The sequence below is a fragment of the Mytilus edulis genome, chromosome 2 (genome assembly GCF_963676685.1).
Source record: "Mytilus edulis chromosome 2, xbMytEdul2.2, whole genome shotgun sequence".
Classification (NCBI taxonomy): Eukaryota; Metazoa; Mollusca; class Bivalvia; order Mytilida; family Mytilidae; genus Mytilus; species Mytilus edulis.
The window spans coordinates 53,776,240-53,785,582 of NC_092345.1; the positions used below are offsets into that span (position 1 = coordinate 53,776,240).

A 9,343-nucleotide genomic window follows, 5' to 3' on the forward strand; every position below is an offset into this window, starting at 1 on the left:
AATGTTCGAGCTCAGACAAGAAAACCATACCCCCTTTGAAGCTAAATGATTAACTTACTTCCTTGTTGATGGATTGTTTCCTGGCTTGCTTTGGTAGAGTATTGTTACATGTTTCACACTCGAGTAATATATACGCATGTGTTGTACATGAAATATGAAGGCACCGGTGTAATACTATAGTACTTGACTTGTAATAGTAAGTATGTATGAGAAAAATAGAGTGAGCCACCGTATACGGTAAAAATCAATATAAGGGAACTTTGATATTCTTGAATTTGTTTTCTGAGTTGTGAAGAACTAACATACAACTAACGGTTATTCAAGTAAAGTACTATAATACAATCGAGTCTTTATGTGATAAACTATAATTGAGTCTAATGTAAAACTGTAAGATAAGTAAAGACTCTTAATGTCTTGCAAGTTTTTGACTGTAGGTAAACTAATAAGAAAAGAAAAAGATATAAATAGTAAATTCAAATCGTATGAATCCATCGTATGAATAAATTAATATTGGCGAACAAAAAAAGTATCACATTATGTCGTCGGACAATTGTAAGATGCTATAAGATAGACTAAAAATGTATCGAAAATATAGCACAAAGGAAATCATAAAATAACTCATTGCAATCCCAATTTAAGATGCAAACACATCAAAAGAGAAATAAAACCACACCATATCTCCACATGACACAAAACAAAAACCAATGCAATCAACAAATAAGACGCAAAGAGTCACAAGAAATAAAAAAATCCATTCGCGGGCAACTACCGACTTATTATACTGTATGATCGAACACAAACATAGCCAAAATATGACACCAAAGAAATAAGACGCAAACTAAATTACAAGAAATTGCAAGATCAATAAATGATGTATAAAAAATAATTCCGAACGACAATTGGTTAACACAAACAAAAGGAATACAACGATATAAATCTATGCTACCCCAAAAACTCAGCTTCACAATGGTCAACCAATCCGGGCTACTGTATACAGTGGGATTTCCAGTGAAACTAGAACAATAGAAAAGTCACTCTTCTTATGAAAGAGATAGAAAAGGTCTAAAAACAGGAGAGACAATTTACGCATAAAACCCGATATGCATAGGGATGAATATCTCTTAAAACACAAAACCATTATATAACTTTTATACAACCACTATAAATAAAGTATATGTTAAAGCTAAATGTGTTAATATATGATTTTTTAATTAATGAATGGCTTTTATTTATTTTGAATTTATTGAACCATAAAATTAATTTTTGACTCTTCACATTGAATAATCCGCGAAGCGGATTATGTTAAATGTGAACAGTCAAAAATTAATTTTATGGTTCAATAAATTCAAAATAAATTATTGCCATTCATTATAAATAAATTTCTGTCAAAAATAATGCTCAAAGATATATATTAATACCAATAACAACGTACACAGATGTTTGCGTATGAATACACAACGTTAGAGTGGGCGTGTCTCCATAAAAATTGATAACATTGAAAATAAAGCCAATTCTTTTAGCCAATCAAAAGACAGTAAATACACCAAATTTATTTATTTGCCAAACATGCTGTAAATTGAACAACCTATTGTTCAACATAGGGGTGTGTAAAAAACTGCCACATTTGACTGCATATTTTTCTTTTTTTTTTGAAAAAAATATATATCAAACCTTAATAATGTAGCTTTCTTGGTATCCAATTTTTAACGTGTTCCGAAATGTAGTTTCGTCACAAGAATTTTTCAAAGTTGTGTCATTTTGCCTATATGAATGTCGGTAAATTCGTATGATCGAGCACACCGACAAGTATATCGTTGGGACAACTCGATATAATGTAATCAATATACGTGAAAGATTACCTAATGTGAAGTTTATCAAAATCATCATAACATAATTGATTAACACATTATGTTTGAACAACATGAGTCCTACAATATAAGATTTAAAGGTGCATATCATTTACATTCAACGTTTTTATTGGATTTTTTTTTACTACAATGTAACCTCGAGGTTCAACGTTGATAGTTAAAAAAAATCCCAGAATTTTTTTGAATGATATTGTAAATGATATGAACCTTCGAATTCTTATAACATCGGAATAGAAAATATGTGATCCGAATTAACCATGCACGTGTGTTACAGAAGATTATGAACTTTTATGATTTAAGGGTTTTTCTTAAACAATATTATGATCCCAAATCTGATGAATTTTGTTGGCAATACTTTAATATACACACTACATATAACAAAGTATATATTAAATCTCAATGTATTATTATTAGGAAAAATGTTTGACTCTGTAAAAAAAAATCTCCCCCCTCCCCCGTATTACATGTAATGGTTTAAACCTAAAGGATTCGCACTAACTGCCCAAAAGGGGTCCGCTCCAGTCTTGAATCAGTGATTTTGTTTATCATAAACAAAATATTGTCTCACACTGAAAGGGGCAGTCGGGCAACATGCACAGCCCGGATTGTCAAAACAACTAAGATTTACAAAAATGATTACAAACAAAAACCATCAGTTGGACAATCTTACTGGAATCTGATTATCTCTACTGATAAATAATGCAACACTAATGACACATTTAAGTTTTGGAATGATTTTATTCACAAAGAATGTTTCTCATTGGTATACATTTCTATGCTCTTGTCTTTTCAGAGTTTATATTGGAAATTAAAAATTGCTGCATGAAAGACACTAGCTCCACATTCCTATGCATATGATTTTATATGTATGAGAATCATTCCATAAAATATTCGTTTGATATCCTTTCAATGCATGACACTGTCTAGTGGTTTTTCTGCCACAATTACAAGGAAAACCTGGCTAAACTTGTGCTAAATCAAACACTTTTAAAATCTTACATCGCTATTGATGTTAAGCAATTATTTAAAGGGCCATCCGGAACTGTTGGGTTTTATGACAGTCTTCCTTCCATACACACCATCGCTGCAAAATAATTTGAACATTCAATTAGATGATTATAATATTATTTGGCAATCCAAAGAGAACCTGAAAACATCAGACCACAATAAACAGAGACCCCAAAAAAAAGCCAATTTTACTTTACAATGAAATTGAAAAAGTAGTTAGTTACATGTCAAATCATCTTTTGGCTGTCGACAAAAAATAAATAAAATCTAAATTTCGTAGCATTTTACCCCCCCCTTTTTTTAACTGAATTTGTTCAAGGTATGGTGGTTTTACCCCTTTTCAGATTTCAGTATGTCATGTTGTATATCTTTTATAAATTAGATGAATTTCTAGGAAGTTTCTACGATATTCTTTATCATTTGACAAAATACTATGCATCTGAATTAAATTGTTTACTATTTGAAAAAGCGCGCCTTCTTTTACTTTAATTTACTTCCCTTTATTTCACATAGCAACAAATATTAAAAACTGCCACATTTGACTGCATATCAATTTTTTTTCCCCAAAAAAATATATGTCAAGCAGCATAATTAACTTTACAAATTGGGAGAAAATCAAGATGTTCCGACTATAGGTTAGTATTAAAAAAAAATAATGAAAGGTTGGCATGATTCCAGGTTTGAACCCTGACGACACTTAAAATCGAAAATTCACTTATTTACCTATCATATGGAGATACGATGATGTGATAAACTTAACAATTAATAATTTACCTGGTGCATTATCATATTCACATTACGTTGACACGTCTCAGTTCGTCTGTGTTAGCTCATTTCAAGCTCGTAAACAATGTACACCATTTTCCGCTATTCTTTACCGATTACCTCTAGTCAGAAGAGCCCACTGTTTACAGGGGCGATAATATTTTGTCACCAGTTCACGCACTGTATAACTGAGGTGTAACAAAATGTGTAACAAAACTTTTTTTTAAATAATACAGAACATATGACTGTCGGTGTAATTGTAATTGTTTAAGAAAAAAACATGTCAAACATGCAAATATTATTAAAAAAAAAAGAAAGTTTTAAATCACTTAAAAGTCATGCGATGTTACATATATATGACGGGTGTGTTCGATGCGTAAATTAATTAACAAAACCCCGTCATATAACATCCAACTTTGAAATTGCGTCTTAATGTCAAATTTAGGTGTGCCACTTTGGGAATGGTCTTAAACGATTGACAATTCATTTCTCAATTTTTGTAATTTTTCCCAGATTTTTTCTATGTCGGGCAAAAAAAAAGTAGCAGTTTATAAGGAGACCCCCTAAATGACGTAACAACTTGACTTATGGTCGTTTTAAAAACGATTGTTTGCATGTTCCATTGTTAACAATTGTGCAATTTGAAAATTAAACAACTTGAATGCAAATATTTATAATGACTTTACGAAAGTAACTTTTGTTACATCTTGACAACCGTATACAAAGTTCATTTCGCTTTTCTACCTTCTAAACACAAGAGGTCTAATTCTTTTGTTCTCTTTAAACCGCATATCGGACTGCATTGCTTACGACGTCCTTAGTATAGACATTTAAACCGTGGGATCACCAAAGGTTCTCAACGATTAATAAAATAATTCGAAATACTAATCAGGAATTTGTGTTTTGATTTATATTGAATAATTAAACGTCCTTTACTTGTGTTTTTGTTATGCTTTAACAATCAATTTTCATATTATGATATCGTATGTTCTTTCAGAAAAAAAGAATGACTTACTGGCTTTAAAAGTTGCAATGCATGTGTTGATAGGACGTCAAAGCGAATTAACAATTGCGATTGTCGAATTATATCATCTTTTAAATTTTATCTGGTCTAAAATTTTATTTTAGAACGAATGCATAATCCACTTTCAAAAGTTGTGCAAATACAAAACATATAGACATATATACTTCTGCCCTGTCTTTTTCTTATTTGCAAGTTATTGGATAGTAAGCAAGCTATTTGGATTAAACCTTGTGAAATTTGCATGCATTACGTTATTGTATTGGCAAAATGTATCAGTTGGTGTATATAGGAAACTTAAACTGTTCTGCTATACTGCTATACTTGTGAAAAACACTTTGCAACAGTAACACATTCATCTTATGTATATTCAAATCGACTCAATTTACATAGAAATGGACGACTTCGTGCATTTTGTGATCGCAAATAAAATATTTCCGGATCATATGAGTATTTAGACCATACGCGTATTGTCATGTTTGGACCATACGCGTATGGTCCAAATACTCATATGGTCCGGAACACATACATGATAATTCTGTGCGTTGTAGGTCGTCTATTCATATTTTGTTTGCTTTTGTTGATTGATTTAACGTCTTTCTGTGAGTGATTATTTGTTAATGACTTTAAACTTACTTGCGAATAATTTAAAACCAAGACTTGAATTATAAAAATGTCCAAACAAACCATGATTTTTTTTAAACATACATCACATCCATTGAAAAAGGCTAAAATTCGGCAGGTCTTTAATTTCAAATTAGTGAGTTGACTAAAGTAATATTTCGGACCATTTTCATATTTTCATGCGGTATCCCTATTTTTTTCTCTCTCGTTCAACTTTCGTGTTATTTTTACATACCAACCCCTCTTGGAGCTTTCATTCTATAAAGTGTGTATTTTGCTAATGGTTGGATGCCATACGGGGACCTATAGTTTGCTAACGCCTGTTGGTCCCTGGAAAGAATTTGTCTGATTGTCTATCACATCAAATAAGCACAAGGCAACATGTAGATCTTTCGTATCAAGGGAATTGCTGTACATATATTTATTCGATGGTTAATAGTATTAGGCCATACTCAAGTTATAAAATAGATCTTGTCATCAACTTTTGCAACCAGCTTCTATGTTTTTATAATGCACCGTTCATCTTTTTTGGGCCTCGACTTTTCCATTGGACAGACAATTTTGTTTTCCACTATTTTAAAAAGATGCATTTCTTTACAGGACGCATTTTTTGCTCCTGTCCCAAGTAAGGAGCCTCTGGCCTTTGATAGTCTTGTATGTTTATTAATTTTTGTTCATTTATTTCTTTAGGAGTTAAGTTTGACGTACATTTTAACTGAACTAGTACACACTTTTTATGATAGTTTTTCGATATCGCTCAGGCAAAAATTATCACGAATATAAATAATGCCTACCCATGTTAAAACTACAATAAAGTATAGTTTGCATCAATTATTTCTTAAACCTACCATTTTTTTTGTCTGTGTTGGATTTGTGTGGCATTAAAAAATACAAGAGTATAAACTACACAGTGCAACTTCCAACAAGAATACAAGATTTATTGATTTTAAAAAGGCGACCAAAATTAAAAATTTGCTCACAGCGGAAAAATTCATCAGTTTGATTTTCAATTGAAATAAAATAATTGTTATGATTTACACACCGTTACTTTTTCCAATATAAATATTCGAACTATTTTGTTTGTTGTTTCCTTTATAAATTTACATTATTTTTGAAAAGACCACTTTGTGACTTCGATATTTAGTAGACTATAAAAGCGATGTTCATTATTTCTCTTCTGCTGTAAGTTTAATTTAGTTATTTTGTGTCATGAATGCCATCTCGTGTGTTTTTAAATTTGAATAAAGGGGAGTCAGGTTGTCTTATACGTCAATGATACACACACAAAAAAAAAAAAAAAAAAACAGACAAAAAATAAAATAAGGTGCAACATTCGTTCTCCATCAAAAGAATACATCACATGAATGTAATTTTTGTAAGAAAAAAAAATAAAAAAAAAATAAAAAAATGAACGAATCGATTTATGGTATAAAAAAAAAACTTTTCACAAACAAAGCCCACATGGTTAGTATTGAATAAATAGTAGACCACTCTTAAATGATCACAACGTAGAAGTTTTTGTTCTCTTAATCAACAAGATATTTTGTGAAATAACGCGGGTCCACATTAACTTAAAAGTTTTTTTTTTATTTTTTTATTTTTTTATTATTTATTGATATCAGCTCTGAACATTATCATTCTTAAAAGTGAAACTGTTGTAAGTGATGGTATAAAAATTATCTAAAACAAGTTTCATTTTATGTATTAAAATGTGTAACAAGTCATTATTTAAATCCCCACTTGAAGGCCTTCGATAGACTGAGTGAGCATAAAATCATCGCCAACGACAAACAAGTTATAATAGGTAACTTTTTCAGTATAATTACTAACAAGCGTGTTACCGTAGACCACACTGTTATGAATTTGATTCTATATATAAGTTAAAAATCTTACACCAGGGGATGAGAACTCAGTCTGTCCGACCGCTACCCTGTTTTTCTTTTCAATATCTCTCAACAAAGAAAACATTCAAATGTGAGATAATTATATTAGCTCAACAATTACGAATTGCATTCCAAATTTAACGCCCCAATATAGGTCTTTGCGAACACTAAATAGAACATACACATATTTGATTGATTGATTGATTGATTCATTTGTTCTCGTCATAAATAATATGCAGACAAACACGTATGTCTATTTCAAAACTGAGAATGAAAATGAGGAATGTGTCAAGAGACAACAACCCGACCTAAGCAGAAAACAGCCGACGCCAACAATGAGTCTTCAACACAGCAAGAAAATCCCGCCCCCGGAGGTGGCCTCCAGCCGGCCTCTGAACAAACTGTGTACTAGTTCAAGTAAAATAGACATCACACTTACAATGTAACTTCAAAACATATAAATGATTTAAAATAAAAAAAAAATAATATACACTATTGTTTACACATTTTAAGTGTATTCATGGAAATATTTATACTACATGAACATGTATTATATTATGTGTTTATAGTTTTGAATAATAAACTATACTGACGGATTTTGAAAAGGCAACACACATGTTGGTGATTTATTTTACCAAATTATGGTATATCTTCTATAACTACATTGCATGCTTATCAAACTGCTTTCTGTTAAGAAAATTCAATACCAGACTAACATCATGTGATTAAACATATCGGAGTACTGACGTCGCACGAAATTTCGTCTTTAGCGATATTCAAAACTCCTGAATGGTTGTTTAGTATTTTGTCTTCGTGAAACATTTCTTACAATTTATATCCACACTTACATAACTAAAAAACAAATTCTCACTACCGCGATTGAGCAAGGCTGAATCAGGCCAGGTTAATAAGTATTTCTCGTTCACGTATTTTATGTCCCACCTACGATAGTAGAGGGGCATTATGTTTTCTGGTCTGTGCGTCCGTCTGTTCGTCCGTTCTTCCGTGCGTCCGTCCGTATGTCCCGTTTCAGGTTAAAGTTTTTGGTCAAGGTAGTTTTTGATGAAGTTGAAGTCCAATCAACTTCAAACTTAGAATACATGTTCCCTATGATATGATCTTTCTAATTTTAATGCAAAATAAGATTTTTGACCCCGATTTCACGGTCCACTGAACATAGAAAATAAAAGTGCAAGTTTCAGGTTAAAATTTTTGGTCAAGGTAGTTTTTGAGGAAGTTGAAGTCCAATCAACTTGAAACTTATTACACATGTTCCTTATGATAAGATCTTTCTAATTTCAATGCCAAATTAGACTTTTATCCCACTTTCATGGTCCACTGAACATAGAAAATGATAGTGCGAGTGGGGCATCCGTGTACTGTGGGCACATTCTTGTTTTTATATAGATTAGACTGTTCAAAACTTTTTTTTTTACATTTTTACATACATGTAGTAAGTTTCATGTTTGAAAGGTTTAACACTAGTCATTTTTGGAGCCCTTTATAGCTTGTTGTTCGATTTGTTCCAAGGCTCTGTGTTGAAGGCTGTACTTAAACCTGTAATGGTTTACTCTTTACTCAGTGTGACTTGGATGGATAGTTGTCTCATTGGCACTCATACCACACCTTCTTACATATATAAATAAATAAAGACTTCTTCAATACTTATTTATTGATATAAGAAAAAAAAAGTTTTGGTCAACGACAAAATTCATTTTCTTAAAACAAAAACGTAAAATTCAGGTAATTCTCTGAATTGAATCCAGGGTAAAAACCTGGATAAATTGCATGTAAATTCGCGCAAACGTAATACCATTCCCTCGCGCAAACGTCATGCTTGTCATACTAATTTCGCGCAAATGTAGCTCACCCCTCTATATCTATACATGTATAAATAATAGAAAAAAATTTAGCAAATTTTAAGTGTATAAATGCTACATGAATGATAAAATAAAATAATCATTTGTTATATATTCATATCCAGTTCAAAGAGTTCTAAATAATTGAAAATGTTTATAAAACACTGAAATGATATTCCATTTTCAAAGTAATTATATGCAAAACTGGAAAAAAGTATTAAATACTTAATTTGTTGAAAAATATTTTATTTGTTATTTAAATTAATGAAAGCATATGCAAAATCATTTCCTCTCTTTTTTAAAATTTATTCCAAA

At 31.1% G+C, this 9,343-nt stretch overlaps 1 long non-coding RNA gene across 1 annotated transcript; it reads right to left on the reverse strand.

Annotated features, from left to right (window-relative positions):
• Nucleotides 1-2,586: 2,586 nt before the first annotated feature.
• Nucleotides 2,587-3,822, reverse strand: LOC139510254 (uncharacterized). Its single transcript, XR_011661862.1, has 2 exons — nucleotides 3,651-3,822; nucleotides 2,587-2,952 (listed from the first exon to the last, which is right to left on the reverse strand). It is a non-coding gene; the product is annotated as an uncharacterized lncRNA (long non-coding RNA).
• Nucleotides 3,823-9,343: the final 5,521 nt, after the last annotated feature.